This window comes from Engraulis encrasicolus, chromosome 11 (genome assembly GCF_034702125.1).
Source record: "Engraulis encrasicolus isolate BLACKSEA-1 chromosome 11, IST_EnEncr_1.0, whole genome shotgun sequence".
NCBI lineage: Eukaryota > Metazoa > Chordata > Actinopteri > Clupeiformes > Engraulidae > Engraulis > Engraulis encrasicolus.
This window is the reverse complement of record NC_085867.1, coordinates 7,976,222-7,988,983: the sequence shown is the minus strand read 5'-3', so window position 1 is coordinate 7,988,983 and position 12,762 is coordinate 7,976,222. Positions and strand designations below refer to the sequence as shown.

The 12,762-nt window shown below is 45.6% G+C and overlaps 1 protein-coding gene across 2 annotated transcripts in view; it reads right to left on the bottom strand.

Moving 5' to 3' along the window:
• mef2ca (myocyte enhancer factor 2ca) overlaps positions 1-11,343 on the bottom strand; it is an 87,434-nt gene extending 76,091 nt beyond the window's left edge. Inside the window, exons 1-2 of one of the 2 annotated variants that reach the window (XM_063209836.1) lie at positions 11,050-11,343; positions 3,976-4,116 (exon numbers count right to left, since the gene is read on the bottom strand). The gene's annotated coding sequence lies outside the window, so the exon portion shown is untranslated. The other variant, XM_063209837.1, reaches the window with a different exon arrangement.
• Between the last annotated feature and the right edge of the window lie 1,419 nt (positions 11,344-12,762).

Below are 12,762 nucleotides of genomic sequence, written 5' to 3'. Positions count from 1 at the left end.
GCCTGTGTCAATCTCTTTGTCTCTCTTTCACTAACTGTCTTGTGTTCTCTCCATCTCCCTCTCTTCCCGTCTCTCTCGGCTGTATCGCTGTGTCTTTCTCTCATTATCGTACAGACACTGATGCGTCTCACAAGCAATAGGCCTATGCTATATGTGTCCGCACACAAACACGTGTGCAAGTCTGGGGTGCATTCCTAGAAACCATAGTTTCTAACTATGTTATCTACTTTATTGTTTACAATGCAACTTCCCATTGACAAATTCCCAAGTTGCTAACTGGCTAACAACTGCGCTTTTGAGAAATGCACCCCTGACCATCACAGGCAGCTCTATCTTGATCCAAAACACACTTTGCCAACACTTCCACTTCCAACACAACCGCTACAACAGACAACAAACGCACAACAGAGAAAGACAATATTTTCCAGAACGCAGTAAGACTGAGAAGTGAAAAAAGGAGAGAGAGAGAGAGAAAGAGAGAGAGAGAGAGAGAGAGAGAGAGAGAGAGAGAGAGAGAGAGAGAGAGAAAAGGAGTTGTTTAGGAACAGAGTGAATTAGAAAAAGCCGCGTGCCTATGTTGTGATGCCCCCGCTGTGGATGGGAGGAAGGGATGGGATGCCCACTCCAAGCCCTTCATTCGGTTGGAGCAGGCTTTACCTAACATGTATTTCTTCTTTTGAGAGTGCTGACCAAAATATTGTAAAACTGAAAAATGAGAAAGGTTGCACCATGCATAGATTCTTTATTATTACAGAGACGCGTTTCGGCGTTCTGCCCTCCTCAGTGTGGTGCAACCGTTCATCATTTTTCATGCCCCCTCCGAGCCCTTCACTCGGTGCCATGAATGGTGCCCACTCAAAGTCTGCGGTGCCAACCATATAGTTGGACACATACGGAAAACACTGGGCCGGCCTGCCAGGCCCTGAGCACGCATGCACGCAGGCACGCACGCACACACACATACACACACACACACACACACACACACACACACACACACACACACACACACATGTGGTCACCCACACATTCTATCTTGCTCAAATGCACTCTCTCTCTCTCTCTCTCTCTCTCTCTCTCTCTCTCTCTCTCTCTCTCTCTCTCTCTCTCTCTCTCTCTCTCTCTCTCTCTCTCTCCCTCTCTCTTTCTCTCTCTCTCTCACACACACACACACACACCAGAATGTCGAGTGTGGTGCCATCACATCCCTGCGAAGGTTATAGCCTACCATACATGTGCCTATAAGCCTTTTCACACATAAGACGGTATGGAGAGAGAGAGAGAGAGAGAGAGAGAGAGAGAGAGAGAGAGAGAGAGAGAGAGAGAGAGAGAGAGAGAGAGAGAGAGAGAGAGAAGGGAAAACGAAAGGGTCCAGTCCAGAGAGAAGACAGACAGCTGGATCCGAAAACTAAAAGGTCTCATTTGGGCTCTAAATATAAGCATTTAAATACCAGTGTACACAGATCAAAACCAAAATTGCTTGTTGAGCAACATTATGTTAACTCTCCATGAGTTAAACGTTCAATTGGAAACAAGCTTTCGCCTGCAGCAACAGGCCAAGTGTAATACAATATGGTAGGTACTGGACGGGTGCTGACATATCAATCTATATTTACTGACACATGATCTATTATTACACGTGTTATGAATGTTTGGCTGAAACTGGTTACGGGGCCAAGGATTGTCAATTTGCAGACAGATTGAGGTATTGCTCTTTTCTATTGCATTGTACGTCGCCAATGGGTCTCCTTGTATGAACTCTGCATATTTACATTAGGCTACAGAAGTGAATAGTCTGACAATAAACTCTGGATTATTCTCCATTCGCTGGCCAACTCGCTGTTTATAAAGTAGGCATTCCCACAAACTCCACTTTATATTCCAATAGTGAGCACTTATCAAAGTATGCTTCGGCATACTACCATGTCTGCCATCTCGGACCAGTCAACGGCTTTGACTTAGTTAAAATCAATCACATGCCATTTATAGACTAACAACTTGGCTTAATCTCCTCCAGTTGGCACGCACTGAAAAGAGATCTCCGCAGATATGAACGTCACGGAATCCCCCTTTTTAACAAAATAGCCTAAACCTATAAATACCCGCAGCGCAGCGCAGCGCACTTTACAGTTTGCAAATTTAACACTTAATGTGCACGTGGGCACAACACCTGTGTCACTCGACCACATGTCCATGGGGTGGACAGACACACGTCAACTGAACTGAGCAGTGCGTGAGCAAAGAGTGAATGGTCACGGAGGAAAATGTCCTGCGGGTACTCGCGGCAGAGTGTCGCTAAACAGTCCCAGAGAACGCCGCGGGCTGGTCAAGTGAAAGAGTGTCATTTCGTTTCAGGTGATCATGTTTTGGCGCTTAATGGGTCTCACGGTCGTAAAAAGAGTTGAATGATCTGCCCCAGCGCCACTCTATTATCAGGCAACAATGTAGGCGCTGCCACAGTAAGATGACAGATTGGCCACTCTTTGAAATAGCGCGTTGTCACATAAACAGTGATCTCATCGAGACGAGGCATGTTCAATGCTTTTCAACTCCTGTTACAGCAGCGCAGCACACTCGGATTGCCATTTGCAAAGAGGTAAACAAGTGTGATTTCTTTTATAAACGTTGCACAAGGACACTGCTTTGGTTAGGTATGGCTAAGTGTTAAAGGCTGCACTTCAGACACCGTGTGCCAAAACCTATTAAAATGTCGCAACAATGTTTCCATTGGATTGTGTTCCCCTGATAAACTACAAGTACACAAAGTCAACGTTGTTCCATAACTGCATCAACAGAAAGTCATAGCCGTACTTTACTTACTTCATATCACTTCAGTGGCGTCAGTCCTCCGAATGGCATTGACCGTCCGAGAGGGGCTTTGCGTGTCCACCTGAATTGGCACGGGTGGACACTTTTCACGCGTAAAAGGGCAATCCCCCCACTCACTCTTTATAATCCAAAGCAACTACAGACGACCTCGCAGGTATACAGTAGCCACTTATAATGCCAGTATGGATTATCACATAAACTGAAAAGAGTTCCCAAGTGTCAGTAGCTGTAATGCTGAAAGTCTGAATGCCCGATCGGAACCTCCACGGCACGACGCGGCCAGAGGAGTTCTAGAATCAACCCAGCAACGTGTCCCGTGCGTGCTGTTCGGTTCTGTACTCCCTCTAGGTCTCAGACACTAGTTTCCAGGCAAAGCAAAGCAGTGTGGCGCAGTCACACCACTATCCAAAACTGAGGGAAGAGATACAGCGACTCATTTTCACGCTGGAAGGGGGCGGACTCAATTCGAGGAGGCAACGACAGCGCAGCAGTTGAGCGGGATCTTGGGCTCGAAACGCCAGATCAAATCAAATGCACCAACTCCCGTTATACATACATACTCAATAGGCTATAGGTGGTGGTGTGCGTTCCGTGACACTCTTTCACATGTCCCATAAGACCTCGCGATGTGACATGTCTATAAAACTAGATCACACATCTACAAAAAATAAAAAGCTCTGGAAAAACTTAACTCGGTTAATGTCCTGGTAAGGGGAAAACACTGTTCTATGTAGGCCTATGACGTTTATTATCGGCCTTGAATGATTCCTGGTATAGACAGCAATGCACATGGCAGGTTTTTTTAAACACCATAAATCACAATACAGTCAGTCACAAAATCGCAACAACTTTAGATGACGTTACTTGTGGACTTGTGTTGCCCATTTGGCCTTTTGATTTTACAGTTTTACACCCTAAAAACAGCATGTGTTGGATGTGTATTGATTTCGACATTGAAGAAGTCTAAACTTGTAACCAGGGCTCTAATTTAACTTTTTTTTCACCACCAGCCATATAGAAGTAAGTTTGTATTTTCTACCAGGCAAACTGAATTTTCATGAGCATTGGGCCTGCTGGCAGGTGTTAATTTAGAACTCTGATGATTGTAACTGATGTGTGGGCCTATATATACTCAGGACATCTCACCAGATTCTCACTTGCTTCTGTCCGTCTCTCTGTAACTTCCAGCTCGGCTCCTTCTGTGTCCTTCTGTTAGGCGTCTCTTCACAAACCCATCCGTATCTAGTTAGCTTATTGTTCAGCTTCCAGGCTGCTTTTACACGGCACCTACAACAGGGGGGGAGAGAAAATGTCAACATGAATGTCAAAATGAAGGTGAATCCCTGCGTTCCATTGAGGCATGCTTAATACAGTTTGTGTGTGTGTGTGTGTGTGTGTGTGTGTGTGTGTGTGTGTGTGTGTGTGTGTGTGTGTGTGTGTGTGTGTGTGTGTGTGTGTGTGTGTGTGTGTGTGTGTGTGTGTGTGCGTGTTTAGGCCTACAACATACTATCACCTGTATGTGTCGTGACACCACACATTGCCCTTACATCCATTCCACGATTTCCTTGTCCAAACTCACTGTCAACAGAGCAGCGGCATGGCTCAACTAGGCTACCAAACGCGCCGGGCACTGCCGAGCCCGCGGCATTCTTAGCTCTCTGGCGCATACCAGTGGTCACTGTTAGTATTGCACCTTGTGTCTCCCTAGGGGCCGAGTATCCAGTCTCGGTGTGACCGAGAAGGCAGCACCTGTCTCCGCATGTAGACAGTCGATGAGCCCGGTGCTGATCGGGACGTGATACTACTTGAATCCACCAGGATCAACAAGACTCAGCAGCTGAAGGGAAGGGACCTCGCCTAGAACAGTACAGTGCCGTGGAAGTGTTGTAGCCTACAAGAGGGGTAAAGTATGACTGAGACACCAGGGCCCCATGCACACAGGGCGCCCACACACAGTATGGTTTATGTAGGCCTAGATATATGGCTGGGGAGGGGGGGAGTCAATTGGAGCTGATTATACATAGGGCCCACAATTTGGTGCTACGCCCCTGCAGAGGCGTAGGGGCAGTGGGAATGTAATGTAGTCTGTACTCTCTCCACATTCTCACCAAGCTTTAATCTATGGGGATGGGCCACTAAGTGAGCATATCATAACATATGTGCACATGTATGTCCCAGTGGTGTAGTCTACTTTTTTATGGTGGGTATACTGTATATTTGAGCATTTTTTTGAAGTGGGTATACTGTATTAATTGTGCTATTCAAAACAATAGATCAATCAATTTTAAGTGGGTATACTGAAATCTCAGAAATTTAGAAGTGGGAATACTCTGTATACCCGCATTCTACGTAGACCACTGGTATGTCCCCTGAAACAATACATAAGAACACAATGTTTTATGGAAAAACACATTTTCTGTGAACAAAAACCCCAAACAATTGGACAACAAAAAATATAGCCAACTTTTATACCTGCTTTCCCATGGTTCAATGCATCTGCAAAAGGAATGTATTGCATGGAGTGTATCAAATTACAAGTCACTCCCTCAAATACGTAGCATTTTTTCTTACAGTTAAAATAATAGAAGTAGTAGCCTACATACTGTAAGTAATTTGGCCACAGACTTGTATATTTAATATGTAGCTATTTGGTAACTGGTCGTCACCTCTGGCTGTCTAGCGGTAATTTTTTATGTCACTATCACAACCGCAGCCTGACACTCACTAATTTAAGGAATCTCGGATGCGTGTTGGACGCACAGTATGCCGGAACTATGTCAGCAATTCCAGGGATGTGTGACATGATAGCCACACCACAGTATCCTCTAAAGACATAAAAACCACCCAGGCACGCACAGGCAGCCCAACTGCTGATGCCCCCAACCCCAACCACCCCCACCTGGGGATACAGACATAACTACCAATGAAAAAAAAATACAGCACACTGAATTGTTCACTAAATTGGACACTAAATTCTGGGGGTCCTCTCCCAGAAAAAAAAAAATCTTAGATGTCATTTCCTGCATTTTAACATCCCATGTCCTGTTTCCGTTCAATATGTAACAAAACCCTTTTTTATCATCTCAAAACACGGGACGATAACACATTTCTAGGGACGGTTGGCAACCGTAATACAGACTGAGCCAGGCCCCAGGCCCAGCCAGACCCCATTTTACACTCAGCTGACACTTTTTAGCCAAAGCGAATTACAGTTATTTAAAGGGCGTTTGTTACAGTCCCTGAAGCTATGGGGTTCGGTGATGTGCCTTGCTCAAGGACACTTCAACCATGGAGCTAGATGGCGAGTGGAAGGGCGGGACTCAAACCACAACCCTCTGAACTAAATTCCATCTCCTTAGCCACTAGGCCACGGCTGCCCCTTTTCTCAGCCACAAACAGGACATCAAGATTACATTGCATTGCATTACATTTAGCAGACACTTTTGACCAAAGCTATTTACAAGGAGAACATTCAAGCAAGTACAGAGTGTGGGGACAGTACAGAGTATAGCAGCATACAAGTAATAGTAGAGATAGAGAGAGAGAGAGGACCTATGAAGTGTAGTGAAGGTTAGTACCCATTAGTACCTAAAATGCTAGTGCTAAGATTAGGCCTGGTCTGATAATCTGCCATAGAGATCTGCCATACAGGTCTGGTAATCTGACATACTACTCTACTCTAGCCGGGCTAACTCTACACCTCTGGTACACGAAAATAATACATGTTATTTTTGGGGTAGAGCAGAGTATTTTGGCCTGTTGTGTTGTGTGTATCTTGGCCTGGATGTCTTCTGCCCCAGGGTATTATTTAGTAGACCTACTGTTTGTGGTTACCAACTTTGTATTTAATGTTTTGCTTTTCATGAGTTTGTGAGCGTGACCACAAACACCATTTTATGTGACAGGCTATTTATTTTGTACAAATGACAAATGAACACTGCCATTGTAATAGTCTACTGTTGACCATTTATTTAGGGGTAGTGGCAATTATTCTCTCAATGGAACATTAACGCATACAGTTGCATTCATTAATTGGGAAAAATTTCAGACGGATGGTCTAGGAAGCGTATACCGCGTCCTTGTTGGGCAACGAACAGGGCTGGACTGGCCATCTGGCATAGCAGGTATTTCCCGGTGGGCCCTGCACCCTCATGGGCCCCTATTTTCAGAAATGTAAATAAATAAATAAATAAATAAAATATATTTAAATAATAGGGGCCCAAGAGCGTACGGTGCCCACCTGTGAGTCAGTTCTGTGCCACTAATTTTGAGGGACCCCTTTGAGCCAAAAGTGCCCAGGTCCTATTTCTCGGCCAGTTCAGCCCTGGCAGCAAACAAAGCGGAACAGAACGAGGCACTGACTGTGCTGTTAAAAAGTTAACCTCTTTTAACGGTCCCCGCGCAACGCTTGTCATTGAGAATGTAGGCCACTCCACTCGAGTACTCGTGTGTGACGCCCGTTAGCTCAGCTCGGAGGTCGCTAGGGACACATTTTGGCCATTTACATGTTCTGTTGAGCATAGCAACCAGCCCTGAGCGGTACACCTGTGATCCATTCTGGATGAGCAGCGAACGGACGGCACGCACGGCACAGACAAGAGCATGGGTCACCTTTGTCCCACCATTGCAGCTCCATTCCCATTTCACCAGTCAACTCCCTCCAGGCTCCATGCAGACCTGGTAGGCTACACTCCAATTTTGACATTTTGGTTTGTAATATTTATGTTACATTTATATTATATTATTTGTAGTTTTATATTATATTATATTATATTATATTATTTTATATTATATTATATTATATTATATTTGGATTGGATTAACTTCCTTTACTGTAGGTAATACAGGTATACCTGTAGAGCTAGTTGCAATGATGGCTTACAAACACCTGGAATCTGAACGAGGCTGCATTGACTGTTATTGGCCCTATTTCACTATATAGTGGACTGTTTTTTTATTATTTTAAGATTTGGGAGGGCATAGCCTTGAAATAAACCGTTGCAACATGTGTTTGAGTGGAACAGTTTAATCTTTCGGACACACTTTAAACTGCGATGCCAAGAGGCGTTGTCGGAATGTTGCAGTGTGCTTGGTTGGCCTAAGTACAGCGCTGTGCTAGCCCAGACAGTGTTTGTGCCTGCTATGTTCCCTAACTCAGAGCTGCCCCACTGCGACCTCTACATTTGGGCAGGGGCGAGGGCCAGGCCTTACATCACAGGGTATATTTAAAACCTTCGCCAACCACACACACAACTGCTCTGGACGGCAGTGCAGACAAACAGCAGCGCTAGGCTAGGCTAATCCTAGGAGGAGTGAGCCCCATCCGCAGGCTATGGGGCCACCATGTTGTAAGGGGAACCACAAAATGGCGAATGCACCAACGGCTGCTGTCATGTTGAAACACGACTTCCCACAGCAACTGCGTTAAATTTCATAGGTCGAAAAACAAGCCGTTGTCAACACGTGTATGTAAACACATACTAAATAAATGAAGCCATTTATATTGTTTTCCCAGAGACATGATCTAAAATCACAAGGTCTATGGTGAGTGACTTGGATTCTTGGAATTGACCAGAATTGGTCAAATCCAAGAGCAATGAAAAAGGGGAAAAATGTGTGCGCACACAAAAGGAATAGGAGAATAAGTAAAAGGTTCAGAATTATGGACCAAAACATAAGCCACTGATCAGATCAGAGAAAGAACCAAAGAAATGTCTACAAGTACAAAGCTCGCTTTCAGACCATACTGTAAATATACATACGGTAGCCTACAGTAGGCCCTATAAGAAAAGAAAAAAAAACCCTCCAGAATAAAAGAATAATAGTTCTTTCCAAAGTAAACCAAAGAAATTCCACTATAATAATAATAATGGAAAAAGCTAAACCATAACCAGCAGCAGCTTCAAAAAATATCACTAAAAAAGTCCAGAAAAATGGAAAAATCGCACGGCCAATGACAGACGAAATCAAACATCAGTTCTGGATAAATGAGGGGTGTCTGGTGGTACGGTAGTGGGGCTACAAAAGGAGAGTCGTGTATCACTCAGGCCAGGGCTGTTTTGAAACCCAAGCTGCAAAGCGAGACGCGAGATGCGGAGAGCTGTGCAGAATCTGCGGCCAGGGCAGGGGGGGACCCAGAGACCATGGCCAGAAGCAAAGCAGGCCATTTTGTGGGTTATGCCAGCCCAACCAAAACCAAACCAAACCCAAACGCCCTTGATGAGCCTCTGATGGGTCGTGAGGGAGAGGAGGACGGGACAGGGAAGGGCAGGGCAGGGCAGAGCAGGCACCCAGCGCTCGGATCATGGTTCATGGATCATGGTTCATGGATCATAGTTCATGCCTGTCTGGCTGGCTGGCTGGCTGGCTGTCTGGGTGCAGAGTTGGTACTGGACCACAAACAAGCCCGGGCATTTTTGGCATAGACCAGCCCCTCTTTCCAGTCCACTGTAGGCTATATTAAGGATGCACCGATGGATGGGTCACCCTATCTAAATGGTGGGCCGGTCTCTGGGCCGGAAAACTGACCACAAACAAAAGCATCGTCCCCCCTAATGACTGTCTGTCTGCCCACCGGGAAAATGTCCTGTATGCCAGATTACCAGTCCAGCCGTGGCTGGGTGGATGGCTGTCTGTGGTCCGCCTCGGCAGCTGCTGCCTGCCTCCATAGCTGCATGTGGGCAAGACAAAACCGGGGGTGGACTTGCTGAAGGAGTCCCAATGCGAGACACTAGACAGCCTGGCCAAGGACCAAGGACCAACTCAAGGAAACGCACACACACACACACACAGTCATGTACACGTACACACACACACACACACATTTGCACGCATACACACACCCTTTCCATCGACATGTACAGTATATGGTGCATGCTCACTCACATACACACCTACGCATACACATACACGTATACTGTACATGCACTGTAGCTCCTCTGAGTTGCATGCAATAGGTTTGAGTTGAGTGGAAACAATTTGAGACTATATGGTTGTAGTTATATAGAACACACACACACACACACACACACACACACACACACACACACACACACACACACACACACACACACACACACACACACACACACAGACACGCAAACTAAACTAAACAATTCTGTTTTCGAGATCACAAGCAATGCTGAGCCTTCCACACTGACACAACATGACAGGTGTGGACTAGCACTGGTGGAGCATGAACAGGCTAGCACGAGCACTGTCAAAGGCACATTGAACTTAGAGACGTTTCTTTTTTAAAATGTAAACTCAAGTTTAGCTTTGTTCTTTGTTCATTCGCAATGCAATTTCATGTGCCCTTTTTGTTTCTTTACATAGTCTCACCGTAACCTGTCAGCCTGAAGAAGGCAAAAAAGCAAGGCGTCCATTTTTTTTGTCAATGATCAAGGTGTCAGGTAATGCTTAATGTAAACTCAAGTTTAGCTTTGTTCTTTGATCATCAGCAATGCAATTTCATGTTGCTTTTTGTTTCTTTTCATAGCCTAAACGCAAAGAGAGGACCAAAAAAAACAAGGAGTCGATTTTTGTGGATGACCAAGGTGTCAGGTGACACTTTGCTACCCTGAGGTAAGGGTCACCTCGATTCTTGATCTCTGCTGAAGAACAAACAAAGTGAGAGACAAGTCTTAAGCTGTTGATGACACGTCGAGTCGAGTTGAGTCCCCCTTCTACGCTATACTAGGACACAGGACAAACATATCCCTTTACCGCTCCTCTGCCCTGGTGCTGTGCTGCCTGTGGCCGGCCGGACCATTCACCAAACACCATTCACCTCTAAATTTGTACCTTTCCATTTCTATTTTCAGGTTCACATTCCCCAAACCAAAGGAGACGTGTTGAATCACTGTGTCGTAAAAGTACAAGCGTGCACACACACACACACACACACACATGCACGTACACATACACACACACAAACACACGGACACATCTTTTTTCAGAGTTGACCACTTTGGCCATGTCCAGTGCACCCCAGACATTCCTAGTCTCTAACCCACCGCGCGGATGAAGAAGGGACGCATTCAGTAGTCACCGCCGACGGAGAGGAGAGGACAGGGCAGGACAGGACAGCGGACGGAGAGGAGAGGAGAGGACAGGACAGGACAGGACAGCGGACAGGAGAGGACAGCCGACGGAGAGAAAAGGACAGACAGACAGACTAGTCCAGAGCAGTCCGAGAGACGACAAAAAGGAAAGACTTACCAGTCCTGCTGCTTTGCTCGCTTCTCTTCTCTTCTCTTCTCTTCTCTTCTCTTCTCTTCTCTTCTCTTCTCTTCTCTTCTCTTCTCTTCTCCAGGAAGGACTGCCCGTCAGCACCTGCTGAGGGTCACTTAATCAAAAAAGTTAGAAAAATAAATTCGATTTTCAAAAAAAAAAGAAGAAGAAAGGAAACGAAAGGAAGGAAAAAGATAAAAGAAGAAAGAAAAAAACTTTTAAAGCCAGACCAGCTGGCTTTGTGGAGAGAAACCCAAAATTGGGTTGTGTTTTGTTCCGATCTCGCTGCACAATGAGCAGAAACGGCACCCCAGCCCCCACCACACTCGACACACACACACACACACACACACACACACACACACACACACACACACACACACACACACACACACACACACACACACACACACGGCACCCCGGCGGCAGCCCCCACCACACTCAACCCATGGAAAAGTCACAAACACACACACACACACACACACACACACACACACACACACACAGAGTGTGACCTACGGTGTATGCAGCTCATCCTGTGCTGTGTGCAAGTGTCTGGCGTGGCTGCCGGCACCTGCCCCTGCCACTCGGCCCGGCGGTATATTTAGCCCCTGCATGGCCAGATCACTGACAGCCTGCTGCCTTTTGTCGGCCTTGGTAGCCCACGGTAACTGCCCCTACAAGCACATACATACCATGCCATTCCATACCAGCCTTCCATCCCGGGGCCCCGGCCCTGGCTAACTGCAACCCAGCCCCCCCCAACTCCCCTCCCCCCAGGAGCGGAGTCCGGAGCTGCAAAACACAGCACAACAGCGACTACAGGGAACTGCTGAGGAAAAGTCAAGCATTCACAAAGCATTGCAGGCTTGACTCTACTCCACTCTTCGACTGAGTGCTCTACTCTGTAAAAAAAAAATGGGGTGTCAATAATATTTAAGAGTAAATTAACTTAAATTTACGAGACGAGTGAAATTACTCTAACATGCAGTTGAAGGTCAGGATAAAATTCTGCAGGCGCCAAGTGTAATTTCAACACTACGGCTCATAATCTTTATTGAGCAGAATTAACTCTGAAAAATGATACTCTGACCAAAGAGTATAAACGTAACACTATTTAAAAGTAAAAGTAACAATGGTATTTGTACAGTGTGTAGTGTACATAATATAATATACTATTTCTGGTAGTGTAAGCCACTATGTTTTGCTAAAGTTCATCATGGGTGCAGTATACTATATACAAAGTAAGATATTGTGATTGACGACCACATGATGAAAGTGGAAGCAAGACCTGTGGATGCCAAAGCCAAAGAGTTTACTAAAAGCTGTTCGCTGCCAGTATACGAGTCTATTATTGGCTGTTTACTGCCAGTATACTAGACTATTATTGGTCGGTTTATTACTCGACCAAGGGACTGTCCCACCTTGTAAACAAACAGTGTGTACAGCAGTACTGTGGTCCCCTCTTCCAGTGAACGAACAAACAAACACACACACACACACACACACACACACACACACACACACACACACACACACACACACACACACACACACACACACACAATTAGTTATTCATTGTTTTTTGTTTGCTTGTTGTAGCTGTCAGTGGCCCTGTTAGTGTCCATGTGTATCTTCTGCCTATTCAGTCATTTTGGATGGCTATGAATCCTTCAAAGTAATAGTGTATAATCTCTGTGT